The sequence below is a fragment of the Lissotriton vulgaris genome, chromosome 5 (genome assembly GCF_964263255.1).
Source record: "Lissotriton vulgaris chromosome 5, aLisVul1.2, whole genome shotgun sequence".
In the NCBI taxonomy this organism is placed as follows: Eukaryota; Metazoa; Chordata; class Amphibia; order Caudata; family Salamandridae; genus Lissotriton; species Lissotriton vulgaris.
The window spans coordinates 1,390,873,841-1,390,885,839 of record NC_141693.1 but is presented as its reverse complement, the minus strand read 5'-3'; the positions used below and the strand labels follow the sequence as shown (position 1 = coordinate 1,390,885,839).

Genomic DNA, 11,999 nt, shown 5'->3' with positions numbered 1-11,999 from the left:
TTTTGTCGCTCCCTCAATCTCTTGTGTATATAATTAAGCAAAATACAATGGTTCTCTTGGGAATCGAAATTAAATTGACAAAAGTATTGAATGCTTAAACACAACTATATCTCTTGAGGATATAGGAGAAACACACACTGACCACAAGAGTTATATAGGTAAATCTGTTGTATTAACCTTGTGATGAATTAATTTACGGTTTTATCAACGCTGTTCAAACAAGAAACATAGCACATGAACTGAAAATACATTGGGTGAGGGAGTGACTAGTCACAAAGTTCAGCACTTGTTTTTTTCCTTGAGGTATGACAGCAGTCAGGGGAAGTTGATGTGATCGGGATATTGACATTTGTGGGGGGCTGTCAAATCCTTTGAAGGTGGATAGAAAACTTTTCAGAAAGGTGAATAGTTTCAAAGATTGAACTTTACCCAGAAATAAAGGCCATATGGTCACTAATCTGCCAATGCCGCACTTCTCCGTCCAATGTGGTTGGTGTTCTGGTGCTGCGGCTTTGCCTTTGCCTCACAAAACAATCATAGAGGAGTTACTTATTGACGATGTGCTCCTATGGCTCCATGGAAAGTTCTTTCCGGTGTAGCAATTGGTCTGCAGTTGGTGATGTCATCCAGGTCAAATTTTGGATTTTTCAGGAATAGGAGTCTGTATCCAAATTTGGAAGTATTAACCTTGTGATTGGGATAGCTGGACTTTGTTGTAAATGGAACTGATTGCTTCTACTGAGATCTCCTTCATGGCAGTCGGAAGCGTATATTGTCTTAAGATGTGGTAGCATTGAAGGGACGTAGGCTTTTTTTCATTAATTTGGCCCATCTAAGCATGTTGTGGTGAGTAGGATTGGATGGTGGATTATAGTATTGTGTTGTTGATGCAGTTCCTGATCTTGTCAAATGTCTCATAAGGGAATTAATAGCTATCTTTTCTTATTTGGCACCGAGGGTTCATGCATCGGGGTGAATCAATGCATGCACACTGTAAATAACTCTTTGCATCTATTGAAAGCAACCTTGTTGTTATCATGTTATAAGCAATTTTAGCTGAGGATATCAGTTTTATAAGGGTAGGCAATAAAATGTGAATATAAATTGAAGGGGCTAGTGATAGAGGATTAGGTTTATTGAATAATACCTTTAATGAGGCGTGTGCATCGTTGTTACCATGTTGTGTGAACTTGAATGGACATTGGAATATGTTGACATTGCTTATAGATTGTGGTGTGCCTTATTTTTATTGGCTGTGGTAGAACATAGTGTATATGGCAGGAAATGGGATGGTGAAGTAATATGACCAGGTGAGAGGGATGGGGTTCAGCACTGGACACTGATGGTATGGAGATGAAGATCGAATGAGAGTGTTCCTTGTGTTGAGATAGAATTTGACACCAGTCATTCTACCCTTCTAACCCCACAGTATTGTTTGTGAGGCTTCAGTTCAGCCTTCCCCTGGGACAAAGCTGAAGAACTCGGCTGATCGTATAGCAGTGCAACGAGTGCGTTACTTCTCAGAATTTAAAATAAAATAAACATTCTAAATCATTAGGAATGAATGAATGAATGAATGAAGCAGTATTTGTATCGCGCAACTTAGCCCCAAAGGGCGTCAAGGCGCCTAACCAAATGAACTCGTATGGTCAGAGAGCATGATTAATGGTAGGCCTTGATGAAACACCACGTCTTTAAAGCCTTCTTAAAAAGAACCATGTTGGGTTGGGATTTAATCTCAGAGGGGAGGGCATTCCATAAATTAGGGGCCACAGATGAAAAAGCTCTTCCGCCCCATCTGACCTTGTTTGTCCGAGGGACGGTAAGAAGGTTCTTGTTGGCAGATCGAAGATTTCTGCTAGGGGTGTAGGGACTCAAAAGGGAGCTTATGGCCTCAGAGCTGCTGCCGGATAGAGCACTGAAAACTAGGTATAGGATTTTAAAAGAGACTCTAGACTGGATAGGGAGCCAGTGGAGACTCTTCCTTGCAAGAGAAACAGAAGCGGTGTTAGGAACCCCCAGCACGAATCTGGCAGCCGCATTCTGAATGGTCTGGAGGCGTTGGATGAGGCCTTTATTGATGCCTGCATAAAGGGCGTTACAATAGTCCAGCCGTGATGTAACTAAGGCTACCACAGTCTGTTTGCGAGCTTGAGGAGAAAGATAGTGCGCGATTTTTCTAAGTATATTGATCACTCCCCAACAGGTGGAAACAGTTCTATTAACCTGTAGTGACATGTCTAAAGAGGTGTATATAAATGCTTTGCAGAATTTGCTTTACGATAATGTATAATAAAGATGTATATAAGAACAAATATGTGTATACACTGACTTGAGAGGTGAACAACGGTTGTCCACCTACAAGTTCCCTTCAATTTCTGTAGCAGGACTGCTTTCATATCTTCATGACTGTCTATAATAAAGCTCATCAAAGGGCCTCCGAGACCTCTGTTACATCCGCTATAACTATGGGACTTTGGGGGCCTTGAGCGATCTACCAGGTGTGGCCAAACCATAGTCCGACATCACTGTTCTTTCATGTAACAAACCATTGAAATCTTGTAAATGTTAGTTTTTTGGGGCTGCTTTAATTATTGAATGGTCTAACATGCCTAATGTCAAAGGTTTAAAAAGCGGAAGCATGTGACTGGATATGCGATCACCCTCCCCCCACAACATGCAATGATATGTAAACCCTAAATATTCATTCTCTTTCCTCTTGCTATGCTAAGTTTAGAAACAGGCACAAACAGATTAAATTTACAAATTTCATGCAAATTGTGCTCAGTCCTGAATTCTTAGCAGGCACGATATCCTTCCAGTAATAGCGGGAGAAAATTCAGCAGGGAAAAAAGGAGGGAAGGGTAATGCCATGACAAAATTAGTTACAAACATTGTTTTCTCATAGCATTTTGCACAATGAGGAATGAAGCACAGAAATGGATCTAATACTATGTGCAAACAATATTTCCCTAGGCAGTTATTTGCCCTTTGAGATGTCTATGCATACTCCAGTACAAAATGCCATGCATACACTAACTTGAAAATGTTTCATGTGTTGGATGTGTGCTGTAGAGTGCTGCACACATGCAATGTGGGAAATATTAGGAGAAATAAAAACACTTTTCTTTGTTAATGCCCTTTCTCAAGCGGTTGTTTTTTATTTCCGCACAAAATTCTCTCCCGACTTTAGTAGCTAGGGGTTTCCGTCATAAGCGAATGGAACTTTATGTACCACCAGTGGGATGCCCCCTTGGTGTAAAGTAGTGCAAAGCAGTTCAAAGCATTATTTAATAACTTTAAGAAGTGCTAGCAACATTTTTGAAAGCTTTCATGTTGGTGTGGGGGGAGGCCCCTGGCTCAGTTCTTGGATACCAACTCCTCCCTTCCATGTGACCCAAGCCCCGTCATGCCTCATACCCCCTCCACAGACCCCACCCCTTAGAAGGTGTGGTACCAATCTGGAGCGTGGGAGCAGAGCGATCAAAAATGTAAATGGTGAAGAATGGCCTAGAGCATTCATTAAAAAAAAAAAAACCTTAACCCATGCTAGAGGAGGAATGAAGAGCTAGAGGAAAGGTTGCTTTATGGTACATGTAAACAACCAAACGCATAGCATTAATTATAAAGGAATGTGTGGAAAGAGTACCTGTAGCACGCGGCCGTTCCTGCCAGAGGGGGCAGCATCACACCATGAGCCACTCGAGGTGTCAGCGATTGATGAGTCTATGTGAAAGGTGTCTGGCTAACACTATGAAACAGATGTGTGCACACAATCTTACATTCATTTGTATCAGATGTTATTTGTGCTGATGTCAGTTCCACATTCTTTTAGAACGGCTTGAATAAGCTGAAAGAACGAAAAGAAGCAACATGACAAATGCAAGAAAGCAGCTAGCCTTTGCTAAATATATTTTCTTTTTCTCATTTTAGATGCACCAATGTCTGCTATTTTCGTCGAGGGCATACCTTCTTTGAGATTTACGGATGCTCGGGCAGTAGCTGTGAAACCCAAATAAGAGGTAAGTCCATCGGGTAACTTGAACAATATGTCTGTGCCAATGACTAGTTCAGATGTTCGGAAAAAGCCTTTTATTTCTGTGACTTTGTCATTCCTATTGTGCACTATAGGTGGCACTGTGGCAATCCATATGTAGTTATAAACCACACTGCTTCGAATAAACGTAGGAAATGCTTACTTTGAGCTCAGCGCATTTGATTTGCATACAACCAACCAGGATACAGTGACTGCCTTTCCAAAATGTTAAAGTTCATTCTAATCGAACAGCAGGCATGGTGTCAAAGTATTTTGATCTTCATAGGAGTCAATTTCATTTTATTTGACGTGACTTGATATGTTATGTGGCTTTGTCCTTGCTGTTTTATCTTGTGATATCATTACAAATAGGAAGGACTGTGTTGCTGCATAAATGTCTCTGAAAGTTCAGTGACTAAGCTTTACTGGTAGTAAAATGACACACAACATCGTTGAACCTTGCTGTCGCTTGAGAACCAAGACATTCTGGCGCATAATGCCAGGTGTACAGTGTACCTACACAGTGTTACAGCCTAAGAGTAGCATACCTTCCTTCGCGGTTGGAAAGCCGGAAGTAGAGGAGCGCGAGACAACAAATTAACAGGGAGAGCCAAGCTAGAGCCCAGCCAATGGTCTGGCTTGTTTATTAGAGCCTGTGTGCAAGCTCGGGACATGTTTGCCGTCTAAATCGTGCAACAAACATCATATACAATATGATAACGTTTCTTTTACATTTGGAACGTTCGTCATTAATATGTCACGGTATAGCACTGCACGAAGAATTATTAATAATGGTAGTTTTTAAGCATGAACTTAATTAAACCCATTCCTACCCCCATCCCCCACACTGGGACAGTGAGATGAGCGAACAAAAGGCCAGACAGTTGTCGTGTGAACCCTGTATGTCCCACATATTATTGTAGAGCAATGTTATAGTCTATTAAATTGAACACAAATAGATTGCGTAAAGCAGGTTATCTGTGCATTTCAAAGTGCTTTCATACATGATTATTGAAATGAAGAGCTTTTGTTCAAGAAAGTATTTGCCTAAAATCACACAATTTAAGCGGAGAAGCTGTAATTTATCCAGGGTATCTGATTTCCCTTTTTATATATCTATTTTTCTCTCCGTTTTATGTTAATGCTTTGCTTTTACCTGTTTGTGCATTTTTCTGCAACCCATAACTAGCGCGAACTCGACCCGAAGGTGTTGGAGCACTTTACATGAGCACCTGTTACATCACACAAACTCACATTCATCTGTAAGACACTGGGAGATGAAATGATGAGGCAGAATCACAGATTGTTCAGCTGACGACGACCCCCGAACCTGGTGCCCCAGTTCTAAAGGCGGGAGTTCTGGCTATAATGCCACATCCTGAGTCGGGCGCATGGGTGAAGCTCGGCTCGCCTTGGGCTTGAGGTTCTACCAGAACACTGAGCTGAGCCAGAGTCAGGCTTCAGCCTTCCTCACGCGTTCAATTGCTCGCACACCTGTTGCAGGAGGTGGCAGACCCAGTATACAAATTTAAAACATCATGTGCTCATGTTCAGCAAAAGGGCGATTTCCTGCGAATACTGTGTGTAACAGACTAAAAAGAGCAGGGGTTTGAGAAAATGTAACCCTCACTTATAAGAACAAACAATTACACTTCTGACAATTGTGTCAAAAATGGAAAACTGAGATTCTGTTCTTTAGCCTCGTATCATTTTGAGCATACTTTGTCAGTAATGTCATGTTAGATGGGGCGTTTATATCTGCACTGCAAACGTGCACAATGACACCTGAGATCACAGGCGAAATAAACCAGTATGAAAATTGAATGACAACGCAGATGCTTTGAACCACTGCTATGTGGGCTGCCAAATCCTCCTCGGAACGCTTCAACATTCAGCGGTTTCTACATCTAAGAAAATGATCCTTTTTCTTTGCAGAGTGGTGAGGCGTCATTTCAAATTCTGTCTGCTTGGACCGCCTATGTCCTCTCTACATTATGACTTCTGGGGTTTTCACCTGGGTGAGGCGAGTGATCATTTGTATTGGTAATTGATCAATGTCTTGTGAGCATGCCTCGGTCCTTACCCCCTGAAGATGTATTAACTTGAGTGCACTCGCTCACGGGTTAATACAGGTAAACTCGCTAGCCAAGGAGTAACTGATTCATTCCTCATCAGTTTCCCCGAACAGTTCTGAACACCCAGTAGCCTCCTTTGGAAACAGGCAGAGAGCCAACAGGTAGCCAGGTTGTGTAATTCAGCCCTGAGAGAAGAATTCTGGAACAATTGCTGCTTCATTGTCATCGTATGTGGGGGCTGGTAAGGTGTGCCACTCATAGATGGGAGGCATTTGCCTTGAATATCTGTGAACACTTTGTTACACAATTGCTCAGAGTCACACTGTGCACAACTATACGTAAGTGAGACTATCTGCCTAACACATATGAAGGTGAAAGATACCCCATTAGCTTGGAAAATTGATTCAGCTAATATTATTATGCAGAAGATCCCAGGCATGAATGCTGCAAATTGCGAAAAAAAATTCTTTCAAATTGAATTAACCAAAAACTATTTGCCAAATGGAATATTACTGTATCGTCCGCCGGGGCCAAGGGAAACAATTATTTCCAACGTAAGCACCCTGGTAGAGCATAGTGTCACTAGCTCGGATTATCTACTATTAGGTGACTTTAAATTCCACCTAGAAAACATAAAGGACAGGGATATCATCCAATGATTAGGTTTCATGGAGTCTCTAGGTCTGGACCAGAGAGTTGAAGGCCTCAGTCACACAGCGGGTCATACACTAGACAGGATTTTTACAAATAATTCATATCTGGCTGTAACAAACACTCTTCCCCTGATTTGGTCAGACCATAGCAGGGGAAGAGTGGATTTTTTCTATAAGCCCACTACACCCACAAAAATCAGCTACAGCACCACTTTTAGGGATCCAAAAATGCAGAGCATGGACAAAATAAAGACAGAAGACCTCGAAAAAACATTGCTAGATACACCTCCTATAATAAGTGTAGAAACTAAACAAGATGTTGAAATAGCTAAACAAAGATGTACAACGTGGGTAAAAAAGGCCGTTAGATATCTTAGCACCTGAAAAAAATCAAAAATAAATGTAGCAGTACCCCTTCTGAAGCCTGGTTCTCTGAGTGCCTGAGGGCTCAGAAACGAATATGCAGGAAACTAGAGTGAACGTGGAGATCCAAGGGCAATCCCATAGATAGAGAGACCTATAAAAAGCTATTGCCAAATACAAAACCCTCATACAAAGAGAGAAAACTAAGTACTTCACCAAAAAAACCCTCCTAGTAGAAAATTCAGCCAAATAACTTTTTAGTATGATAAAAGAATTATCAAAAAATGATCATAAACACTGATGGCACAGCAAATAGGACCTGCTGTGATACCCTCACAAGTTGTTTTCAAAGTAAAGTCACAGAGGTCTTCAATTCCTTTACATTAAATCACAACAAAAAGTCTATGCCACCATTGAACAACTCCCCTACAATTTTAGATAGGTTGTCGTCCCTTAAAAAAAGAGCAGGTTCTTAACTTATAAAGTTATGCAAATCAGGGTCCCCAATAGACCCTTGCCCCCCACATATTGTACATCTTGTCCCAGGGTATTTAAAGAACAGCTTACAAAAATCCTGAATAAAGGGATTAGTACAGGACATATTCCCTCCAAATGGCAGGCGGCATCGATCCTGCCCCTTCTGGAAAAAAAAGCAATCTTGACCCCCTGGAACCGAGTAGTTACAGGTCCTTCTCTAGACTTCCTTTCCTGTCCAAATTACTGGAAAAAGGCACACACTACTGAAATAGCCTTGCTCACCACCTCAGAAGAACTCACTTGGATTATGAATTATGGTGGTTAAGAGGTCCTAATATTTCAGCGGCCTTTGATATGATCAACCACACCGTTTTGATCAACTGACTAATGGAGTTGGAAATAAGACTCTACTTAAAGACTTTCTAACTGACAGAACAAACCATGTAGCCTTGGGCAATTTTACGTCAAAAGAATTCATCTTTCCCTGTGGGGGTACCTCAGGGCTCTTCATTAAACCACACCCTCTTCAAACTGTATATCACCCTCTTGGTTAAACTGATAATGTTGCTAGGTTTCTCAGTAGTGTCCTAAACGGATGACACCCGAATTGTAGTGTCAATCTCCAAAGATCAGGAAGAAGTGGGCAATAGATGAAACACCTGTATGGTCCAAATATATCATTGGATGAAAACAAATTGCCTAAAATTAAATGTGGATAAAACAGAGGTCCTACTATTCTGAAATGATAGATTTGTCCGCCACTGTGGTGGCCTCAGAATATGGGGCCCTTAACAACGCCAGTACAGAAAGGAAGGAACTTGGGAGTCATCTTTGATGATGAACTCCACTTTGAACATCAAATAAAAGCACTCTCATTATCTGTATTTCATACCCTAAAACTAATAAAGAAGATCTGTCCATACATCCCGAATGAACTTCAAAAAGCAGTTGTCACCTCTCTAATTCTAGCCAAATTGGACTATGGAAATTCCCTCTTTATTGGCCTCCGGAAAAAGTTGTTATAAAAACTTCAAACACTTCAAAATGCTCCAGCTCGACTTCTGTCCGGAATTCCCAAACATTAGTTGGCGGCTCAAGCATTGGTCAATCTGCACTGCCTACCTTTAGCAAAACGTCGGGAGTTTAAGATCTTATGCATAAACTTTAAGGCACTGTTTAACTCAGGGCCAAGCTGTTTCGCGCAAAATTTGCCTGGTGCTCCCCAAGCAGAAAGCTCGGATCCTCAGACACAATGCTATTATCCCTTTCCAAGAGCAAAGCGTACTACCTGGAGTGGCAGGTGCTTTCTATTAAAAGCAGCTACACTATGGACCAGCCTACCGATGGCTGTAAGGAAATGCTCTGACTTCCTGGCTTTTCGGAATTAAAAAAAACCTGGCTATTCACATGCTAGTAATCAGCAGCAACCAATCTCCCATCAGCACTGCACAAGAGAGCAGCAGCGCTAAGACGCCTCTGGGCATTCGAGCGCTATATAAAAAACAAAAATCAAATTAATAGTTAGGTTTCTTCTTGGGTAAGAACCACATCCATATTACTAGTATCTTCTAAAGTAGATTCCACATCTAAAGCATAACCTACTTCCCAAAAGATCAGGCCCCAGGGCCCTGGGATGTCACTTTTAGGCAGTGGTGGCTGCTCGGGGCTGTAGTAGTGGGGAGGTGAGAGATTGGGTTAAAGAAAATAAATGAAAAAAAGAAAATATCACTTACCTGTCGGTGAACCGGCCACCACCTCTCCTCCGTCCTCTGTCATCCAGAAGCACACAGCCTCCTAAACTCCCCTAGTCAATCATGATGCAACTGTCACCAGCATGATAGTAGCGTTGTGATTGGTCTAAAAGACCTGGTTCGGCTCTCAGTAAGGGAGTGGGAGCCAGTACATTTTCTCCACCCAGGCTGTGCAATTCAGCCAGGTGGAGAGCAAGTTAAGTGTGCACGACTGTTTGACCGCCCCCAGGTGGCTGGCCAAATCGTTGTGCGCATTTAAGTGCACCAACCACTCCTCCCCCTGCTGGTTGTGACAACAGCCAAGACACCCCCCCAAAACTGGATTCAGCGTGGAAAAATAAAATGATAATAACATTGTGTTAATATCGTTTTTTTTCCTTTGTTTACACTGCTGAAAAATTGTGGGGAGACGCTCCTCCGCCTTAAAGGAGGAGCCGCTGCTGCTTTTAGGCTGAAGGTCATAGGTGCTCTGATGTGAACAGTGTACCTATGCCCTCCTGCCAGCATCTGAGGGAGGCCGCAGTGCTGCATCCGGAACTCTGCCAAGTGCTATACAGGTTCAAGGACAGCCCGGCAGCAGGCAGTGTTACCAAAAACATGTTTGCCGTTACTAAACAACTAATAACACCAAACAAGCCAACATCACTTAAAAAACACCTAAAAGGAACACTTCATTCTTACTTTCTGCTAAACTACCCAATCTGTGAAATGATGAGGGCAGACACCAACATGAGTCAGACCGCCCATGCTAGTGGTTCCTTAAGGCGGCTCATTCACACACGCCAGTGGCAGTAGGGGGCGACCTGAGCAATGCCAATAGCTCTAACTTTAACAAGGACGAGGCCATTGCATTGTAAATGCTTGTTATAATTTTTGTCCTTCCCGCGGCACTCGTAGGAGTGGGGGCTTCAGCCAACGGCTCCCTTTACATGTTATGCATTTGGCTCTCAAAGCAGGGTCTGTCTGTGGTTTCCTTGATTTTCCTTCACTAAACTCGTTTTAATATTACAGGGCCTGAGTGCATGTATTGGATCTCCGAACCCCGCTTCTGCCATAGGTGCCTGCTATGGGAAGCACTGCTAGTTTAGAGCTCACTTTTTTGTAACATTAAAACAGAAATTAGGGTCGCATTTTAGCATTACCATTATGATCAGAATTTCGAGGCTCTTGCAAACTGAAATTGATTAAATTTATCTACAGTATCAAGTTCGTGGACGTTTTTCCTGCCCGAGCAATGCCTGCTTTTCTTGGGGCCGCACATTTCTGTGCCCATGGGAGGGGAGAAACAATTCTGTGCTGGTGCATGTATGCACACCTCAAGTAACAAGGCCCAAGAGGGCTTTGTGGCCATGTGTAAGACTGAATATGCATCAGAGATCCTTCCCCAGTGCATTCACACAGTCAGGTCTCCTCTGTTGACTTCACGGACGACAGTTAAAGGTCGCGGAAGAGGGGGGAGGGGGGCAGCTGTTCCACCTCACCTGCCCTCTGTTACCTCTGGCAGGGCACCCGCTACCCATTGCTTCTGCAGCTCGAAGGTCAGCCACAGGAGAAGACAGGGTTCTAGGAACCAACAACTAGGAAGCTGTAGATGGACTATGGATGGGGCAAAGGGTACATCTAGTGGTTTCCTCTGGGTCAAACATTGGGCACTGTCATGGCCACTAATCCTGGTGTTTTTGTGATTGGAGACTAGTGGTGTGGTTCCTCATGTAAATGAGGTGCTTCCTGCTTTCCTCTTCACCCAGTGGAAAGCATCAGCAGCTTTGCTCCATTGGTGACAACAGACTACACACTGTCCATAGAGTGTTTCTCAACTCCCACCAGGTAAAGAGAGGCCATAGAGCTCAGATCAAAGGTCCCAAAGAATCATCCAAGGGCTTCCAATGAAATGAAGGCAGGAGTGAACTGGCGTCGAAGTACTGCCATGAACAAGGTGTGTTCACCCGGGCAAGAGATGCTACTCTTCCCAGGCAACCTATAACGGCAGAGCTCCAGACAACATGTCCACCCAATGGGAAATCTCAGACCCCTGCAGCCGCTCTGGTACAGTTCAAACTGTTGAACAGGGGCAGCGGGCAGAGACTTTCCTCAACGAGGGGTACATATGACAGATGTTCGTACTTTTCCTCTCCGGCACTACTTTAGAATGTACTTAGGGATGGAGGGTGCTACACTGTGCCAGGCACAGCAGAGTTTGTCTGATTTCTGCGTTCTGAAGAATGCTTGCACTTCATACATAGCCATAAAAAGTATAATTTTTATGGTGATTTCTATTACAACTAATAATACTATAAATAATGCTAGTAATATTACTACTAATAATATAAATTGTTTTTATAGAGTGTTTCATATCACATTTTTACAGTTTCTAACCATTGGAAAACATAGGTGTTTGTGTGTTACTGTTCCCCGATGTAACGGTGGTCAATTTTTTACTTTACCAACCTCAGAAAGATGGAAGGCTGATATCTCTATATCACCATAAAAGTATAGCAATGAAGAGATGCCGATCAGCACAATGAGGCGACGCGATATTGAGGTGTGGGGTTACGACTATGAGTATAGATGGTTTAAGCAATAGACATCCTATAAGGCCAACAATGGGAGGACCTGTTATTGTTTTCTTGTAGCACATCATACC

At 42.7% G+C, this 11,999-nt stretch overlaps 1 protein-coding gene across 1 annotated transcript in view; it reads left to right on the top strand.

Annotated features, from left to right (window-relative positions):
* Positions 1–3,931: 3,931 nt before the first annotated feature.
* LOC147712639 (chemokine-like protein TAFA-2) overlaps positions 3,932–11,999 on the top strand; it is a 404,289-nt gene continuing 396,221 nt past the window's right edge. The window contains exon 1 of the mRNA XM_086923335.1: positions 3,932–4,022. The gene's annotated coding sequence lies outside the window, so the exon portion shown is untranslated. The remainder of the gene's footprint in view (positions 4,023–11,999) is intronic.